Source organism: Kogia breviceps, chromosome 3 (assembly GCF_026419965.1).
Source record: "Kogia breviceps isolate mKogBre1 chromosome 3, mKogBre1 haplotype 1, whole genome shotgun sequence".
Taxonomy (NCBI): Eukaryota; Metazoa; Chordata; class Mammalia; order Artiodactyla; family Physeteridae; genus Kogia; species Kogia breviceps.
In genome coordinates this window covers 116,721,754-116,741,949 of record NC_081312.1, presented here as the reverse complement: position 1 = coordinate 116,741,949, position 20,196 = coordinate 116,721,754, and the positions used below count along the sequence as shown (strand labels likewise).

Genomic DNA, 20,196 nt, shown 5'->3' with positions numbered 1-20,196 from the left:
TGAAAGTGAGGGATGGAAAAATATATCACATGTAAATGGAAATCAAAAGAAAGCTGGAGTAACAATACTCATATCAGATAAAATAGACTTTAAAATAAAGACTATTACAAGAGACAAAGAAGGACACTACATGATGATCAAGGGATCGATCCAAGAAGAAGATATAACAATTGTAAATATTTATGCACCCAACATATGAGCACCTCAATTCATAAGGCAAATGCTAACACACATAAGAGGGGAAATCAACAGTAACACAATCATAGTAGGGGACTTTAACACCCCACTTTCACCAATGGACGGATCATCCAAAATGAAAATAAATAAGGAAACATAAGTTTTAAATGATACATTAAACAAGATGGACTTCATTGATATTTATAGGACATTCCATCCAAAAACAGCAGATTACACTTTCTTCCCCAGTGCTCATGGAACATTCTCGAGGATAGATCATATCTTGGGTCACAAATCAAGCCTTGGTAAATTTAAGATAATTTAAATCATATCAAGTATCTTATCTTTTCTCATAGCACAAGGCTATGAGACTAGATATCAATTATAGGAAAAAATCTGCAAAAAGTACAAACACATGGAGGCTAAACAGTACACTATCAAATAACCAAGAGATCACTGAAGAAATCAAAGAGGAAATCAAAAACTACCTATAAACAAATGACCATGAACCACAATGACCCAAAACCTATTGGATGCAGCACAAGCAGTTGTAAGAGGGAGGTTTATAGCAATAAAATCCTACTTCAAGAGACAAGAAACATCTCAAATAAACAACACAAATTTACACCTAAAGTAATTAGAGAAAGAAGAACAAAAAATCCCCAAAGTTAGCAGAAGGAAGGAAATAATAAAGATCAGATCTGAAATAAATGAAAAAGAAATGAAGGAAACAAGAGCAAAGATCAATAAAACTAAAAGCTGGTTCTTTGAGAAGAGAAACAAAATTGATAAACAATTAGTCAGGCTCATAAAGAAAAGAAGGGAGAAGACTCAAATCAATAGAATTAGAAATGAAAAAGGAGAAGTAACAAGTGACACTACAGACATACAAAGAATCATGAGAGATTACTACAAGCAACTATATGCCAATAAAATGGACAACCTGGAAGAAATGGAAAAATTCTTAGAAAAGCGCAACCTTCTGACACTGAACCAGGAAGAAATAGAAAATATGCACAGACCAATCACAAGCACTGAAGTTGAGACTTTGATTTAAAATCTTCCAACAAAAGCCCAGGACCAGATGGCTTCACAGGGGAATTCTATCAAACATTTAGAGAAGAGCTAACATCTATCCTTCTCAAACTCTTCCAAAATATAGCAGAGGGAGGAAACCTCCCAAACTCATTCTACGAGGCCACAATCACCCTGATACCAAAACCAAACAAAGCTGCCACAAAGAAAGAAAACTACAGGCTAATATCACTGATAAATATAGATGCAAAAATCCTCAACAAAATACTGGCACACAGAATCTGACAGCACATTAAAAGGATCATACACCATGATCAAGTGGGGTTTATCCCAGGAATGCAAGGATTCTTCAATATATGCAAATCAATCAATGTGATACAGCATATTAAGCAATTGAAGGAGGAAAATCATATGATCATCTCAATAGATGCAGAAAAAGCTTTCAACAAAATTTAACACCCATTTATGATAAAATCCCTCCAGAAAGTAGGCATAGAGGGAACTTACCTCAACATAATAAAGGCCATATATGACAAACCCACAGCCAATATCGTTCTCAATGGTGAAAAACTGAAACCATTTCCACTAAGAACAGGAACAAGACAGGATTGTCCACTCTCACCACTATTATTCAACATAGTTCGGGAAGTTTTAGCCACAGCAATAGGAGAAGTAAAAGAAATAAAAGGAATCCAAATCAGAAAAGAAGAAGTAAAGCTGTCACTGTTTGCAGATGACATGATACTATACATAGAGAATCGTAAAGATGCTACCAAAAAAACTGCTAGAGCTAATCAACGAATTTGGTAGAGTAGCAGGATACAAAATTAATGCACAGAAATCTCTTGCATTCCTATACACTAATGATGAAAAATCTGAAAGAGAAATCAAGGAAACACTCCCATTTACCACTGCAACAAAAAGAATAAAATACCTAGGAATAAACCTACCTAAGGAGACAAAAGACCTGTATGCAGAAAACTTTAAGACACTGATGAAATAAATTAATGATGATACAAGCAGATGGAGAGATATACCATGTTCTTGAATTAGAAGAATCAACATTGTGAAAATGACTGTACTACCCAAAGCAATCTGCAGATTCGATGCAATCCCTATCAAACTACCAGTGGCATTTTTCACAGAACCAGAACAAAAAAGTTCACAATTTCTATGGAAACACAAAAGACCTTGAATAGCCAAAGCAATATTGAGAAATAAAAACGGAGCTGGAGGAATCAGGTTCCCTGACTTCAGACTATGCTACAAAGCTACTGTAATCAAACACCATGGTACTGGCACAAAAACAGAAATATAGATCAATGGAACAGGATAGAAAGCTCAGAGATAAACCCATGCACATATGGTCACATTATTTTTGATAAAGAAGGCAAGAATATACAATGGAGAAAAGACAGCCTCTTTAATAAGTGGTGCTGGGAAAACTGGACAGCTACATGTAAAAGAATGAAGTTAGAACACTCGCTAACACCATACACAAAAATAAACTCAAAATGGGTTAAAGACCTACATGTAAGGCCAGACACTATCAAACTCTTAGAGGAAAACATAGGCAGAACACTCTATGACATAAATCACAGCAAGATCCTTTTTGACCCACCTGCTAGAGAAATGGAAATAAAAACAAAAATAAACAAATGTGATCTAATGAAACTTAAAAGCTTTTGCACAGCAAAGGAAACCATAAACAAAATGAAAAGACAACCCTCAGAATGTGAGAAAATATTTGCAAATGAAGCAACTAACAAAGGTTTAACCTCCAAAATTTACAAGCAGCTCATTGCAACTCAATATCAAAAAAACAGACAATCCAATCCAAAAATGGGTGGAAGACCTAAATAGACATCTTTCCCCTAAAAATATATACAGATTGCCAACAAACAACACATGAACGAATGCCCAACATTACTCGTCATTAGAGGAATGCAAATCAAAACTACAATGAGGTATCACCTCACACCAGTTAGAATGGCCATCATCAAAAAATCTACTAGCAATAAATGCTGGAGAGGGTGTGGAGAAAAGGGAACCCTCTTGCACTGTTAGTGGGAAAGTAAATTGATATAGCCACTAAGGAGAACAGTATAGAGGTTCCTTAAAAAACTAAAAATAGGACTACCATATGACCCAGCAATCCCACTACTAGGCATATACCCTGAGAAAACCATAATTTAAAAAGAATCTTGTACCACAATGTTCATTGCAGCTCTATTTACAATAACCAGGACATGGAAGCAACCTAAGTGTCCATCGACAGATGAATGGATAAAGAAGATGTGGCACATATATACAATGAAATATTACTCAGCCATAAAAAGGAACAAAACTGAGTTATTTGTAGTGAGGGGGATGGACCTAGAGTCTGTCATACAGAGTGAAGTAAGTCAGAAAGAGAAAAACAAATACTGTATGCTAACACATATATAGAGAATCTAAATTTTAAAAATGGTTCTGAAGAACCTAGGGGCAGGACAGGAATAAAGACACAGATGTACAGAATGGACTTAAGTACATGGGGAGGGTGAAGTACGGTAAGCTGGGATGAAGTGAGAGAGTGGCATGGACTTATATAATATATACTACCAAATGTAAAATAGATAGCTAGTGGGAAGCAGCTGCATAGCACAGGGAGATCAGCTGGGTGCTTTGTGACCACCTAGAGGGGTAGGATAGGGAGGGTGGGAGGGAGACGCAAGAGGGAGGAGATATGGGGATATATGTATGTGTATAGTTGATTCACTTCGTTATACAGCAGAAACTAACACAACATTGTAAAGCAACTATATTCCAACAAAGTTGTTAAAAAAAAAGAATTCCAAGGATTCCAGGGAGAGGAAACTGCATGTTCAAAGACACTGAGGTATCATGATGTGCTCAGGGAATATACTCCTGTGTGACTAAAGAGCAGGACAGTTGGCAAGAAGCAGTCCTGCAGAATCAGGCCCAGTGCACGTTAGCAAAAGTCTTCCTTTCTGCCACGTTAAGAAGTTTGGGTTTCGTCTTTAAGACAATTGGAGCTCTTACCACAAGGATTTTTACAGGGAAATGACATCATTGTATTAGCATTTTAATGTTTAAAATATCATTCTGGAAATAGTATGAAATATAGATGGAAGGAATGTAATTTGGGAGACTGTTGCGATGTTTCAGACAAAAAGTATTAAGAAGTGTATTGAGGGTATGGCTGCAGGGATGGTGAGACGGAAGCAGAGACAAGCAGTGGTCAGGAGCTGGCATTGACAGAAATTGTGAATTGCTTTGGTGAAGGAGAAAGAGGAAGGGAAGAGCCTAGGAGAATCGTAGGTTCTTGCCTTGGGTAACTGGGTAGATGGTGGCACATTTTCCCAAAATAGGCAATACGGAAAGAAAGGGGTGGGGTGGTCAGGAGAGATAGCACATTTAGTTTTCTAGGTACAGAGTTTATGGTGCCTATATGATATCAAAGGAAGAAGTTGCATTTACTAGAATGTGAGATTCCTGAGGGTAGTGACTTTTGTTTTATTTATTTATTTATTTATTTATTATTTTATTTTTAAAAGGTTAAAATGATATGTATTTTTCTTTTTATTTTTAATTGGGGTATAGTTGTTTTGCAATGTTGTGTTAGTTTCTACTGTACAGAGAAGTGGAGTTCCCTGTGCTATACAGCAGGTTCTTATTAGTTATCTATTTTATACATATTAGTGTATATATGTCAATCCCAATCTCCCAATTCAACCTACCACCACCCCCCTGCCACCCTGTTCGTTTAGTTCAACGTAATCATTGTTTAGCACATTATCTGGCAGATGATAAATGGTTAGTAAATTCCAGTTGAATATGCGTTTTTGTATGAATTGAGTCTGGATCTCGGGACAATGTTCCAGGCAATTATTAATGCTCTTTGGTTTCCCTACACAGAAAATTCTAGAAGCTCTTCTGATGTCCACCAAGACCATTTTAGTTCCAGAAATAGGACAATTCTGGTCCACTCCAAAAGGAGTGAATTACAGAAATCTTACTGAGATTCCTAATGGTCTTATTACTCTAACAGATATAAGAAGGGTTGTTTGTTTACGGATAGAAGAAGACAAATTTGCAAAATAAATTTTTGAAGTGATCAGAGTGAGCAGAATGAATGATTAAGTCATAGCATTGGAGTGAGACTCTGATTTTTTTTAATCACATGTGTGGCTTTAAAGTTGCTATTGAGGGCTTCCCTGGTGGCACAGTGGTTGAGAGTCCGCCTGCCGATGCAGGGAACACGGGTTCGTGCCCCAGTCCGGGAAGATCCCACATGCCGCAGAGCGGCTGAGCCCATGAGCCAAGGCCGCTGAGCCTGCACGTCCGAAGCCTGTGCTCCACAACGGGAGAGGCCACAACAGTGAGAGGCCCGCGTACCGCTAAAAAAAAAAAAAAAAAAAAGTTGCTATCGAAGTGGTTAGGAGAGCCAAGTATGATTGCTGAGGATGGCTGTGATCCACATACGCATCAAAACTCTAAAAGAAATTGTTGCATTAGAATGAGAAGCAGTGAGAAATGCAGAGCTCAAGTAGAAATCTGGAAAAGACTTTAAGGAAAAAGAAGGAAAGAAAAAAGCACCGTATGGTAAATGGCTGTGCTACTTGGAGAAACTGGAACAAATCTTTTTTGTCAGAGAAGCTTGAACTACCTGCCTATCCCTTTAAGCATTTTCACGTACAAATCAAACACAGATGGCCCATTACGTTTATGACCTCCTGTCAATTACTCTAGATGGAGCATGCATTAATTATTGAAATATTTTCATAGTATATAAGTTGTTAGTGGTTACATTGCCACAGATAATTTCAGTTTTCTGATTAGAAGCCGGTATAAACAATTTTATTTATAAAAATTAATCTCTTGAATGTAGTACAAATACAGTAGTGAATTTTTTTTTTTTTTTCCATTTAACAAAGCCAAACTAGAAATCCTGGCCTCTGTCCTTGGAAGTCAGCATTATGTTAGCATTGCATACAATACATAAACTCTGTCAAAATCTGTTACAATTATAGTAAATTTTGATTACTGGAGTTGTTTGTTATTTATGGCTAGAAGATAAAGATAATATTGGGAATAGCCCTCTTCTATTCGGTGTATAAATTACATCCATAAAATATCTTGTTTTGTAAACAGTAAAACTAAGAAAAAAAAAGACTAAACCTGATTGAAGTTTCAAATTGTTGCATCTACTTTAGTTCAAGTCCATAAACACTTCAGATGATGGGAAAGTCCACCGAGTGTTTAGCCTCTTAACTGGGTTGCTAGTTTTTCTCTGGCTTAATAAACAAAATGCTGGGGTCAGTTAACTGTTGGAGAACAGTAACAACTTTCCAATGAAGCAGCACCTTCAGAGAATGTGGAGAAACACTTTGAAGAAACTTAGAGAAAAGCCTAGGCATTTTCTGTCACTCTGGGAGGAAACTATTCATTCAGGAAACATCATCTGAGCACCTACTATGGGAACTTCTCTAGGCATTTGGAGTACATTTGAGGGACAAAGTGAAGATTTCTTCTCCTACCAATATAGATTCTAACAGAACTGATTGTCTCCTTTAATCCTCAGACAGCTGAGATAATTTACCTAAGGTCACTCAGCAAAAAGGTAGTCAAGACAGAATAAGAGCCCAGGTTGTCAGAATCCATGTTCTTAACCCACCAGCTCTCTCGGGCCATTACTATTTCCAACTCACCTTTCTCTGGGTCCTTGAGATATGAATACTTATATGTTGTTAGCTAGATTTTCTTCAGTAAAAGTCTTCAGTTAGGCAGATTAACCCTAAAAAAAAAAGTTGTCTGTATCTATTCTCTCTGAAATTCACTTTTGAGAAGAATGTTTAGGCAAAGAATGGTACAAAGGAGATAGTCATCACAGGAATGCTGATTTCACAGCCCAGTGGGATAAGGTGGCCCTGGAGGCAGCAGGCAAAGTCAACATGCTTCTTTCATTGGCTTCTTTCTCTGACCAAAGCCAAAGAGGGTTAAAAACTGTAACTCTTAAGAGAGACAAATAGGCAGTGCTGATGGCACTCTGCTTTCACAACGGGTTTGTGCAACATGGAAAAGAGCAATTCCCACATACCTTAGCAGCAACTAAGGCTGCAGAATTATGGTTCCCAACTAGAATCATGCCACAGGATGGAAGTTTAGCATATATACCAGGTGTAAATCATCTACCAGTGAGCAATGCTTATATATTGGACCCCTCTCAGACATTCATAAGAAACATGACCAATGGGGAGAATTCATGTAAAAATTATTGACATATTAATAAATGCTGTTCAATTAAATTCGGGCATTAATTTTGCAAAATTAAATGGTAATGTATTTTCTTATCATTAGTAATGAAACTCTCAAGTTTATTTAGCACTTCATATTTTTCTTAATTGAAGTATAGTTAATTTACAATGTTGTGTTAGTTTCAAGTATACAGCAAAAGTGATTCAGTTTTATATATATATATATATATATATATATATATATATATATATACTCTTTTTCACATCCTTTTCCCTTATAGGTTATTACAAGAGATTGAGTAGAGTTTCCTGTGCAATAAAGTAGGTCCTTGTTGTTTGCCTATTTTATATATAGTAGTGTATATATGTTAATCCCAAACTCTTTCTCACTGCTGTGGCCGCTCCCATCGCGGAGCACAGGCCATGGACGCGCAGGCTCAGCGGCCACGGCTCACGGGCCCAGCCGCTCGGCTGCATGTGGGATCTTCCCGGGCCGGAGCATGAACCCGCGTCCCCTGCATCGGCAGGCGGACTCCCAACCGCTGCGCCACCAGGGAAGCCCCCCAAACTCTTAATTTACCCCTCCGACACTACCCCTGCGTTTCATATTTTTAAAATCTTTTGGCTATTGGTAAAAGAGAGAGAGGGTCAGAGACTTCAGATGACTTGTCTGAGGTCACATCAAGTTTAGCAGAGAACAGCCTAGAACCTAAGCTTACCGGTTTACATCAGGCTCTGGACACTCCTTCAGGCTTCTTATTTGATCCTCACCAAAGGAGATAGAGAAGGTATTATGTCCATGGACAAATGAGAGCCCGAAGCTCAGAAACTCAGAACAAGTCAGTGTTTATTTCAGTTCAAAAGCAAGCAACCAGGCATACAAAGTCCAGCGAGGGTGTGTGGGTGAGGGGGGCATGGGTAGGAGAAGCTAAGGCACACAAAAATAGAAACTGCAATAATAGAAGTATGTGCAAGGTATGGATGTTGTACAGAGGTGGAAGTAATTAAATTCATCTAGGATTGAATAAAGATCCAACTAGTTGCAAATATATCTGTGTTGTAATCAAAACTCTAATGATCTTGTGACTGGTGATGCAGTGTCTAAAGCTGTTGTTTTTTATGAGATTGCACAAGAAAATTACCTGGGAATCTTGGAAAAAATAGTCTTATGCTTACTGAATTAGAAACTTTGGAGATTCCCCTAAGTGATTTCCTCTCCACATTCAAGTCTGAAGAACACTGGTCTACAACATCCCTCTCCTATTATACTTAATCCTATCAGAAAAAATCAGGCAACTTGACATAGACTGTTCTTAGGGAACCCATGAGGACTCCAAGCCAGCTAGGCTTCTATCTCCAACTTCCTTCCCAGTCTAGTGTTCTTGATGTACATCACCCTCTGATCAAGGATTACAAAATACCCAATTAAAATTATCTCATAAATTTTGTTGAAATTCAACATCTAATTCACTGGCTATCAAGTGTTTCAAGCATTTCCAAAATTCACCTTTAAAATATTTGGAAAGTAAATCACCATTTGCACATCTCTAAATTCCCAGTAATTCTCCCATTTCCCTCATTTCTAATCCCATCTGCTGGTTTTTTTGGGCCCCCTTATAAGATAATCAATCCATCAAGATGCAGAGACCCGGGTGTGTTTACAGTGGCTGGAGAAGCTATGATGAATTCTACCCTGTGCTGAAGCTTCAGGTTTCTCTTACAAGTGTTTGTTTAAACCAGGCTCCTTGAGAGCAACTGGGGCAGTTTCTCCTTGTTTGCAATTGTTCTCTTCCCGGCTTGGGGAACACCTCCAGCCTCCATCCTGGGATAAGAGAAGAAGGAATTATCCTCCTCTGGTCCAATTCTCACTACTCAGCTAGGGGCAGTACAGCTAGCATAACTCATTACTGTAACATTAAAAGAAATTTTAAATAAATAAAATTACTTGCAAGTCTACCATCATGACAAGTTCACGGTCCATATATATATATATATATATATATATATATATATATATATATATATAAAGTTAAGTTTATGTATGGGTTTGCTTTTTAACTTTCCTTAAGAGTACATCACAAACATTTTTCAATATTGCTATAGACTTCATAGCCTTTTATTGCAATCTTGATATGCTACATGTATGGAATAAATCTACTACTCTTGGACATCGAGTTGGCTTCCAATTTTTCATTATGAGAAATAAATTCTAAAAGCAAATTTTAGAGATTTATAGAGATTCAGTCCAAATATTGAACAATTATCCTTAAAGAAAAGAAAAAGCTGGCCCAAAGTAGCCAGGATTACTTTGCTAACTTCCATTAGCCTACCCATAAGTGTATATCATTAGTCACAAGAGGGACCAGGCAGAAAAGTATAAAGAAAACTATATAAAATTTATCCTTTTTATCTTAAAAAATCAGCTGAATGTACATGTTCTATTGAGACCCAAAAGTATCATTTTCATGTATGAATTACTATAAATAATATAGACTAAATATATTAGTTATTAATACATATGGGGTTAGATTCATTGCACTGAAAGGTTCTGAGTTACAAACAATTCATGGGTTACATAGTAGGCCATTTCCTGTTTAGATGCCTGCACTTAGGTAGAACTGACTAGAGATTTGCTATAGCCTCACATTTTAATACAGCTGCAATTTGATTACATTCTCACTTTCTGTTTTAGACTGTAGAACTGAAAACGCATTACTATCCCTCACATAGAATCTGTTTAACCTTTGTTTAGACTGCACTCAATCCAGCCATTGCACTGAGAACCAGCCCAACATCTGACTTCTGTTTTCCCTTTTCTGTTCTACTACCTGTCATTGTCCCCTCAGTAATGGTGACACTTATTTTGATGGAGTGTAAGGATGACAGTAGAAGCCTCATGGAGTAGCCCACCTTTGAGGACAAGGGCTCCTCTGGCATTTCAAGCCATGAGAAGGGTGGAGAGGCAGAAAAGTTGAGGGAAGCAACTTTTAGTTGTTGTTGTTTTGCTAAGTAGATGATCAACAAAGGAGAAGGAAAAAATAAGTTTTAAAAGATGGTTTGGGGACAAATCATGGAGGGCTTTGAATGACAGGAGAAAGAGTCTGGATAATAAGAAAGTATTTTAAGCAGGAGTAAATCAAAACCAGACTGCGCTTTGTAAAAGTTTAGCTGGGTGAAATGGATGGAAGAGAGAAGGGCCTGCCGGGGCTAAGTAACTAGGGAGCCACAGATGGTTAAGAGCTGGTGAGAGGGTCTGGATGAAGAGGCAGGAGTAAGAAGGGAGAGGAGGACATGTGTGTAAGAGAGGAACAGAAATCATTGGGTGAAGGGGACAAGAAAGTTGTTCTTAGCAATATGTTCTCAGCACAATCTCCTTCACAGGCCCTAAGTCCTAAGCAAACACCATTTTGTTACAAGGCCATCTTCTAAAATAGTAAAAATCTATAGGCCTCAGGTATCAAACTGGCTGAAACAATTGTTTGCACCTGCGCACAAATGTTGTGATTGAAATGGAAATGTGTCATTGACTTTCTGACCACATTTGAAAAGGACCAATAGGTGTGGTTTGGTTTGGTTTTTTGACTAGTGCTGCCCAATCTCTGAATGGCTGACTACCTCAGTGGACATGAGCCACCCAATTTCTCAATATCTGGTAAGTGATTAGGCTGCCTGGCCCCACCTGCCCTGGAAGAAGGAAAATTCAGTGCAAAAGTCACTATGGATGTTCTCCGTCTTCTTGGAGAAGCAAAGGCAATGTTAAAGAAAAAATGAGAAGATGCAAGAAGGAGGAGATCTGGGGATATATGTATATGTATAGCTGATTTACTTTGTTATAAAGCAGAAACTAACACACCATTGTAAAGCAATTATACTCTAATAAAGATGTTTTAAAAAAAAAAGAAAAGAAAAAAATGAGAGTGACTGAGTGACGTGTGGGTTTAAATAGTATTGAGAAAAGTTGTATCAGAGATTCTGGTAGGACTCACTGAAAATTAAAATTGGTAAATAATTTGGCAGTAACTATTAAAACATAAAATATGCATATCCAGCAATTTCACTGTAAGTAGCCATGCTAGAAAAATACTCATAGCAAATGAGTATTATGCATATGAACACAAGAGAAATATTTGGGCACATAGGAAGTATATACAGGGATATTCACTGCAGTGCTGTTCATAATAGCAAAAAGGTGAAAAGAATCTTCCTGTATATTGATTGTACAGGAATAATATGGCTATGTTACTAGCCGTAACATGGGCAACCTAGAAACAGAAAGAATGATGTGTATCTGTTCACTAATAAGGTAAGCTCCCCAAGACACTGATGAGTGAAAATATCAAGTGCATAATGATATTTACAATGTTTTATACCAAAGACATCTTTCCTCTAAAATAATTCATTTCTTTTAAAGTAAAGTGAGCTTTAATCCAGGAGTTAGTGGTTGAATAGCAATAGATGATAGACGGACAGACAAGCAAACCTCCATTGGCAATCTCCATTAGAGCTACCAATTTTATGTATGATTACCAAAGCCGCTCTGTTCAATATAACGGTGCAGCCCTCACAGCTTAAATAACTTGGCAAAATAAATATCCAAAGGCATGCTACTGAATTACCAACACAGGAACATCCTCATTTATGTCATATTTAAAAGGGAACGTGAAACATTATATCCTCTTGAGATGAAATCCATCAGTGGCGCTGATTTCAAATAAGCTCCAAATAATCTAGATTGGAATTTATTCACTCAAATATTTTTCTTTGTTTAGAAATAAGTGGAAGTAAATTAGCTTCCAAGTTAGAAACTATGTCTACCGTACCTTTCTATCAGTTCTAATTTTCAAGGACAAGGTAGAGCTGATGTAATTTTAATATAGTTTAGCAGGTAGTGATTATCACAAGATCTTCTTTTGATCCCTTAGGACTTTTTCACTTAAAAACTTGATGGTGTTGGGGTAAAGTGTTATAAGAGGGATTCTAGCATGACAGAAAAGAAAATAATAACCCACTACGTGGCCAAGAGCTGGATTAATCTTTTAAGCAATTCAAAAGAGAATCAGAACATGAACCCTAAAAGACAGTTCAAATATTCTGAAAAATGCTCAAATATATCTACTTGTAACAGTCCACTTTGGTGGATTTTCAGTTATTTTGGTCACCTTGCTTTGACTCCTTAGTTCTCAGAAGTAAGTTTTCATGTAAGTCGTTTTATTTTTCATGTGTTTGAAAGTAATCACCACTGAATATGTCTTTGAACCTAAAAGTTGAACAGTCTGTCATGCTGAGCACATGAGAGTCACTATGGAAAAAGGGTGTTTAATGAATAACTTTGCAGTAAAAGGCCTTGAAAACTTCCTCTAAACATTAGACCCGTGCTTGCTTTCTGAAATACATTAACAGCCTCCAGAAGGCTCAGAGTTGCTGGCAACCCAGTTAGGCAGACTTCAGAAGTCCCTGATATTTGAAGTGCATTGCAAGGTTTGTGAAAACTCTCACCCCTCCCCAGCCCTGTCCCTGCTCTCCATCATCCCCCACTCCCCCACCTCCACCCCCAGCCAGTGTTTGGAGATCATGTGGATTGGAATTCTCCTGGAGAGAAAGATTGATAAAGCAAAGCCATTGGAGTTATTTCCTATGCATGAAATTGATTAAATGCTTCACTAAATGGCTTATAAATTTGCTTCTCATATTTCTGTCACCCACTGAAAAGATTACAGAAACTCTGCATATAACCATGTTGTATACAATACCAAATTACAAAAGGTTGTAAAAACTAATGTTTTGTTTAAAGTTTTGAGCAGGACCATATGCCTTCAGTGACCTTGAGTAAGCTATTTTAATTCAAAACATTTCAAAGAATAGAGAAGGGAGAAATATTCAACTCCATAACAAACCAGACAAGTGGTGGGTAGACCTCGGTTAACTTTGCTGAACTTCTGCTCTTTCCTCCAAGAGTGGAAAGTGAAGCCCCTCCCGCCAATGCCTTATAGCTCCAAAGCTGGGAAGCCCATGTTGTGTCAACAAGGATATATTTACAAAGGAGATGAGAAAAAAGAGCTTTGAGACCTCCCAAAGTTGAATCTGCTCTATTATTTTTAGTTCAGAGACACATCCTAATGAGTTCTGGGTCTTGCATAGACTTGTAGGACTATGAAGAAAAGCTGACAAATGTTAGCACGGGTGATGGGATTGTTTTATATTTAGGTTTTTTGTTTGTTTATTTTTCATCTTTCCCCATATTTCAAATGTCAGTTCTCTTCTTTCTTCCATGTGAGAATTCCTTCCAACTCTTGTTGACACATCCATGGGGGGATGGGGTGGGATTTTAGCAAAGAAGAGATTTATAGGCAAGCACGTGACTTACAGATGTGACTTGGGAAACTAATCCTTTGCTTAAGATGGCCTTAAAAGTACCTTCATTTCGGGTTTCCCTGGTGGCACAGTGGTTAAGAATCCGCCTGCCAGTGCAGGGGACATGGGATCGAGCCCTGGTCCAGGAAGATCCCACCTGCCACGGAGCAACTAAGCCCGTGCGCCACACTAGTGACCCTGCGATCTGGAGCCCGCGAACCACAACTACTGAAGCCTGCATGCCACAGCTACTGAATCCCATGCACCTAGAGCTCTGCAACAAGAGAAGCCACCACAATGAGAAGCCCGCGCATGACAACAAAGAGTAGCCCCCGCTCACTGCAACTAGAGAAAGTCCGTGCACAGCAACAAAGACCCAATGCAGCCAAAAATAAATAAATAAAATAAATACATTTATTTTAAAAAAAGAAAGAAAGAAAATAAAAAGTACCTTCACATCTACAGGAAAAATGATATTCTTTCATAACATTTATAAGACATCATGTCCCCAGCAAGAATTAACATTTGGTATTAAAGGCCAGCTCTGGCAAGAGCTTCAAGAGGAGACATTTATAACCAAGGATGTGCTTAAGATCCCTACTGGCCTGACCTTCGTGGTACACATCCCCAACCTCCTGTCGCCTTCAGGAATAGCCAGAGTAGGAGCCAAGGTGCTGCCACAGCCGCCACCATCTGGACACCAGTATAGTGGACACAGGGCGATGCTGTCATTGGGGCATGGGGGGAGAGGGGAAAAGGCAAAAGGACTTTCCAACACCAGCCTAGATACACATCTGCTTTTTTTTTTTTTTTTTTTCAGTATGTGGGCCTCTCACTGCTGTGGCCTCTCCCGTTGCGGGGCACAGGCTCTGGACGCGCAGGCTCAGCGGCCAGGGCTCGCGGGCCCAGCCACTCCGCGGCATGCGGGATCTTCCCGGACCGGGGCACGAACCTGTGTCCCCTGCATCGGCAGGAGGACTCCCAACCATTGCGCCACCAGGGAAGCCCACACATCTGCTTTTGTATAACATTTCTGGGTACATGCAAGGAACTGTGATGGAATTAGCCCTCATTTGTGAAAACACAATGTAATCTCAGTAGTAAAATCCAGGTTTGATTTTTGTTTTTGTTTTTGTTTTTGTTTTTAATGAGTACCTGTTCTGGGACATATGCCAACAATTCAGGGATGATTTAACCAGACCATAAGCAGCTGGACAACTTACTTAACTCTTTGGTGATGACTACACGAACCTGCTTTTTGGCTTCAAGCCACCACATAATTAATATGGACACCAGACATACAGGGTTTAATAAATTATAACAAAGAGATTCCTGATTACACAACATAGAGAATAACTAGCTTCTACCCACAGGTGTTTGCCGTCTTAGAAGATGTGAATGCATGTTTCCTAAAGGTTACTCCCCTAAACACTAATTCTACAAGATTATCCTTTATAAAAGGGTTTTGCTGATCACATCCATTAGGCAACAACACTCTTTTGGAGAATTACAGCACATAGAAATGTGTTAGAGGCCCCTGCTGCAAACAATCCCTCTAATTCAGTGTACATAGCGGTTCTCACTTGACCCCAGGCATTTTTTTTTTTTTTTTTCTGTATTAACGCTTAGAACCTGGAAATTGTTCTTTGAAACATACTCTGGGAAACACTGATTTAAACATACTGCACATCTGGCAGACCAGTCCACCTCTTTCAAAAGTTTAGCAAGCTCTGGACTGCCCCTTCAGTAAGACACTCTGCCAAAATAAGAGAAATCCCTCACCTCACTGCAAGAAGGCCTCCTCCTTGCAATACATCAGCCTTGAATCGTGCACTTTCCTCTCCTAATTGGGGTAGCTGCATGTTCTATGGATATAGATATATATACATATATATAGATATTTCTTTATTTAAGTAGATTTCATTAATCTACACAAGCACCTGTGAGCATTGAATGCACAGATGAATATCAGTTGTATTTATTAGTAAATAAATGCTTCACATACCTTGATTTTTCTTACGGATTCCTTTTTGGGTAAGATTACTTACAAACCCACTTACCCTTTCTATTTTATTTTATTTATAAATTTATTTATTTATTTTTGGCTGTGCTGGGTCTTTGTTGCTGCACACGCGGGCTTTCTCTAGTTGCAGCAAGAAGGGGCTACTCTTCGTTGCAGAGCACAGACTTCTCATTGCGGTGGCTTCTCTTGTTGCGGAGCACGGGCTCTAGGCACACAGACTTCAGTAGTCGTGGCTCTCGGGGTCTAGAGCGCAGGTTCAGTAGTTGTGGCAGACGAGCTTAGTTGCGCTGCTGCGTGTGGGATCTTCCCAGACCAAGGGTCGTACTCCTGTCCCCTGCATTGGCAGGCAAATTCTTAACCACTACACCACCAGGGAAGTCCTCTATTTTAAATAATAAGACACAAGCCAAGTTTCTCCTTCCCCTTCTGTAATCAAAATCACTCAGACATCAATAACATGCAAGAAAACCTAGTGGTGTGTGCAAGTGAATGAGAGTGACGTGATTATGGAGATAAGCTTGGATTTACCCTCATTTAATTTTTTAAGTAAATCATTTGCACACTTCAGCCTCTTAACTAGTATGAGTAGAAAATTACCCATGAGGTGCCTGAGATGACATGAATGATAGCGTTGGGTGACAACCCCCTGGCAAGAATCTTTGCTCTACAGCCTTGGTTCTCAAACCATTCTCAAACTGAGCATCAGAACCACCTAGAAGCGAGGCTGTGTGAAAAAAAACAGATCTTGGGGCTTCCCTGGTGGCGCAGTGGTTGAGAGTCCGCCTGCCGATGCAGGGGACACGGGTTCGTGCCCCAGTGCGGGAGGATCCCACATGCCGCGGAGCGGCTGGGCCCGTGAGCCACGGCCACTGAGCTTGCGCGTCCGGAGCCTGCGCTCTGCAACGGGAGAGCCCACACCAGTGAGAGGCCCGCGTACCACAAAAAAATAAAAATAAAAAAAAATAACAGATCTTGAGCCGCACCTCTAGAGTTTCTGTTTCAGTGGGACTGGGCAGGGGCCTGAGAATTTGCTCCTGAACTTGCCTAATCAGAGTTACCTGGAGCCTTTGTTATAAACACCAAGTGGTAGCCCCGTCCCAGACTCCTGAAATGGCATCTCTAGGAAGGAGACTTGGGAATCTCTATTTTTTTTTTTTTTTTTTTTTTTTTTTTTGGTACGCGGGCCTGTCACTGCTGTGGGCTCTCCCAATGCCGAGCACAGGCTGCGGACGCACAGGCTCAGCGGCCATGGCTCACGGGCCCAGCCGCTCCGCGGCATGTGGGATCCTCCCGCACTGGGGCATGAACCCGTGTCCCCTGCATCGGCAGGGGGACTCTCAACAACTGCGCCACCAGGGAAGCCCAGGAATCTCTATTTTTAATAAACTCCCCAAGCCATTCAAAACATCCAGGCCTGGACTACCTCCGCCAGAGGAGCAGGGCTTGCCTCTTAGACTGGGATCTCAGGTCTTGAACCCCTGTCTGCCTCTGTGCATAGGGAGTCTCTTCCATGCTCAAGGCCTCCTCAAAGTACAAGGAGGCTGAAGACCTGTGAATGCCTCATCCAATAACTTGTACGGTAATTGGTATATTGATTGCTAATGTCATCATGTTTTAGTATATATAAACCCCTCACTCTATTACACAGCCCCCAACAATCCAAAAAGTCATTGTTTATTCATTGTGACTCCCAAACTGCCCCTTGTCAGTTCCCGCTGGAGGGCTTGCTGATAAAAATCAGTAGATGATTGGACGCACACATTCTTAACATGACTGACTCATGACATCTCAGAGGGCAGCCAGGGAGCCTGTCATTATAGTACAATACTTTTCTTTCTTCCTCCTTATCTAGCCCCAGATGACTTTGAGATTTTTATTAACTCATTAATGACTGAAGATGTCATTAGAACCAGTAGAAGGGGTTTAAAACAATTTTTTTTCTTTCATTCTTTCTTTCTTAAAGTGAGAATAAGTGCACATTTTGCTCCTGGTGAGAGGGGGAATGGGCTCACAGATGAAGCAGCTAAGACAAATCAAGTGGAGAGACCCTTTAACGTTATTAGAACTTAAAATCTGATTGACAGGTACTAGGATTGAACCTCTGCACACAGAAACACCTGTTGCTTCAGAAATAGGTTGGGCAAGAAAAATGGGGCAATTTGGTAAGGAAATAGCAACCCATAACATTCAGCAGTTTCTATTGTGTTGTGGGACCAATCTTTCCAACCTAACAGCTAAATTTAAAAAAAGAAAAAAATTCAGAGGAAGGCTACTGAAACCTCTAAATGTTTCTTAACCTGCACATTCATTAAACCATATCTGTTTCTGCCTGCCTTTAATTTTCACATCTGCAGAATTGCTTTTAAAAATCAAATTAGATCTTTAGAAGGCACTTAAATTGCAACAACCTTATGTTTTTTTATATACTCTTGGGTTTCAGGCTTTTCATCTGGGTTGTGTGTGCAATTAATGGGATATCTCAAGGAAGCACTAATCATTTCGAAAACTTGAGAATCTAAAAAGCAAGCAGACTATTTTCATTATAACTGATTGGATTGAGAATAAGCTACAGAGGAAATGTTCAATAATTATGATAACTTTTTTTAGATGAGATCACAAGAAAATGTCAGTCACATAAGGTGCTTTTCATTGCAGTGAAGTCTTTGAAGTTCGTTTCAGTTGATTCCTCTTTGGGGTTCAGCCTCGGGCATATCAGAAGGCTACTTAGAGAGTGAGTTTACACTGATTTTATCAGGCTGGATAATCACTTGGCAAAGCAAACGTCTATTACTAGATGTATCTCATATGTTATTAAGTGTTTATGAAATTTTACTATTGTCAAAACACATTGTAAATTAACAGATCCTCATAACACGTGGAAACTACTCACCAGGAGGGAAAATTGTTGTCTGAGCACCTAAAAAGATTTCTGCCCAAGGAAATTGCTGTCAGTAAACTATGACCAAGATTTCAATATGCCTGAAGCCAAGTTTTATTCTTAAATCACCTAATTATATCTTTCTTTCTGTATTTATTTTCCTGGTAGAGAATTGTAGTCATTAAATGTTATATTAAACAGAATAATTAGTTAATATTTGCAGATTAATTAAATACAATAATTTTACCTAATTCAGTAATAACCATATTAATTTTTTTTTAATTTTTCACCTTTCTGTACATGATGTCAAACACCCAGATAAAACCTGGGAGAAAAAGAGTCAAAAGCCCAGATGTTTTTAAAGATCCAGATGTATAGTATCAAGTAAACAAAACATCAAGGTTTTTTACTATTTTTTTCCATTTTCACCCAGATGTTTGGTGTCATACAGACACAGTTTTAATCTGTTCAGTCGTAATCACAGTGTTCTTTAATATCGTTTGCCAATATTTGAATTCTTTTTTCACCAAATTTTTTCTAAAAATTTTGTTTAATTCATTCATGGGGGAAAACACAAAGAAGCAAAAAATATAACGCCCAGCAGACTCATAACACAAGACCACCAGCTAGAATGGTGCTCAAGTCTTTCTGTTACAAAACACTTCCTATCTGCATTTTTAAATGATGAAAGATAATTTGACTTAAATGGCTGGAATGGCAACTTAATTGACATGTGTGTGCTAATTTCAATTCTAGTACATAGTATAGGAGAATCACAGGCTCTCAAGTGTAAATGATGGCCACCTTTTCAATGGGTTCCTTTCCCAACTTACTAAATCCCAAAAGAGATAACTTGACATTTTAGGAACAATTTCTGCCCTTGGTGACTTTGGGTATGTAGAAGCTCTGACCTAGGAATTGAAAGACTTGACATTGAGCCCCAGCACTTCCATTTTAACTGTGTGACCTTGAACTCATCGCTTAAGCTCTGAGCCTCAATTTTCTCTTCTTCAAAATGGGAATAATAATCCTGTCTCCAGTCAACTGAGAATACAATGAAAGAAATTTGGAACTGCAAAATGCTTTGCAGATACAAATTTTCATTAATTATAAAATATTTTACAATTATTTAATGTATTATTAATGTTTAAGTATTAATAGGTAAAAGTATTGTTACTGTTCATATGGAATCCAGGGGCACAATAGGGATACCCATACTCAGAAAGATCTGGTCAACTACTTACTGTCTACAAATTGTATACAGGAATTACTATAATTCCTGTGTGTGCAAAACAACACCAGATTATACTCCTTTTGCACCTATGTCCTTCCTGCACTTCATCTAGCTGAATGGAGAAATAATTTTAGGGATACTCTCTTTGGTAACTAAATAGACTAATCATATGTCCCATTGATTGGGTCTGTATTACAATAGGACACTTCTGCCAATCTAGAACCATATTCTTGACCCA

The 20,196-nt window shown here is 38.8% G+C and overlaps 1 long non-coding RNA gene across 1 annotated transcript in view; it reads right to left on the bottom strand.

The window, feature by feature from the left end:
* Positions 1–6,925: 6,925 nt before the first annotated feature.
* The window catches only part of LOC131752513 (uncharacterized), a 69,737-nt gene continuing 56,466 nt past the window's right edge, over positions 6,926–20,196 (bottom strand). Inside the window, exon 7 of the long non-coding RNA XR_010839762.1 lies at positions 6,926–7,012. This is a non-coding gene — a long non-coding RNA (uncharacterized lncRNA). The remainder of the gene's footprint in view (positions 7,013–20,196) is intronic.